This window comes from Cetorhinus maximus, chromosome 16 (genome assembly GCF_964194155.1).
Source record: "Cetorhinus maximus chromosome 16, sCetMax3.hap1.1, whole genome shotgun sequence".
NCBI lineage: Eukaryota > Metazoa > Chordata > Chondrichthyes > Lamniformes > Cetorhinidae > Cetorhinus > Cetorhinus maximus.
The window spans coordinates 15,343,861-15,344,998 of NC_135894.1; the positions used below are offsets into that span (position 1 = coordinate 15,343,861).

Sequence of the window (1,138 nt, forward strand, 5' to 3'; positions counted from 1 at the left end):
GATATGGCAGAAACAATAGTTATTGATGTCAAATTCTCTTACATTTCTGTTTCTCAGTGATGTTGGTCGAAGGATAAATATTGAGCTGGACGCTGGGAGAACACCGCTGCTCTTATTCAAATATTACCACGGGATTGTTTATGCTGTCTGAAAGGCCTTCAATTACATGGAGAGACTAGAGAAACTGTGGTTGTTATCCTTAGAGCTGATAAGGTTATGTGGAGATTTGGTAGGGGGGTTCAAAGTCATGAAGGGTTCTGATAGAGTAACTAAGGAGAAACTGTTTCAAGTGAGGGAAGATTCGTTAATGAGAGGACACAGATCTAACATGATTGATAAAAGAACCAGAGGGGAGATGAGGAGAATTTGCTTGACATAGTGAATTGCTATGATCCAGCACGCACTGTCTGAAAGGGTGGTGGAAGCAGGTTCAACGATAACTTTCAAATGGAAATTGGATACATACTTGAAAAAGAGACGTTGCAGGGCTGTGGGGAAAGAGCAGGGGAATGAAGCTAATTGGATAGTTGGCACAAGCATGATGGGCTGAATGAACTTCCTCTTCTGTATCTTTTTATGATTCCATATGATAGGTATAATAGCTCTGAAGAAGTACCTGAACTCATGGGATTCTGAGGTGAGAGTGCTATCCACTGCCCCACAGCTGGCACTCATGAAGGTAACAAGCAATTTCCAGTGTCGATGAGGTTTAACCGAGGCGTGATTATTGCTTATTGAAAACTTTTCCCAATATCCCGCTATGATGACCTGAAATATAGCCGGCAATGGCAATTTTTGAAGGTCTCTACGAGAAAGAAACATCATAATGCCACGAAAACTAAGTGTAAAAAAAATTTTTTTCACAGTGAGTCTAAAAATACAGAGTGGATTTACACTCATGTGACTATTGCCTGAAGCAGCCCAACACTATGGAAGGCAGCAGGCAAACAACAATAGAAAAGCGGCTTTGAAGCAAAATTGAATCACAAAGGTACAATTGCGCCATTACTTTAGAGTATTCTGGGTGCTTGGCACTTCAAGGCTCAGCCAAGTTGTGTGACTGCGTGAATGGCTGGAGTTATTTGTTTTTATGTTAAATCAATAGGCCCACAGCAAGTGCATATACAGATCATTTGAA

General features: G+C 40.9%; 1 non-coding gene across 1 annotated transcript; it reads left to right on the forward strand.

Annotated features, from left to right (window-relative positions):
* Nucleotides 1-673: 673 nt before the first annotated feature.
* On the forward strand, nt 674-813 carry LOC144692074 (U4 spliceosomal RNA). The gene has a single exon (XR_013579260.1). It is a non-coding gene; the product is annotated as a U4 spliceosomal RNA (small nuclear RNA).
* The last annotated feature ends 325 nt before the right edge of the window (nt 814-1,138 follow it).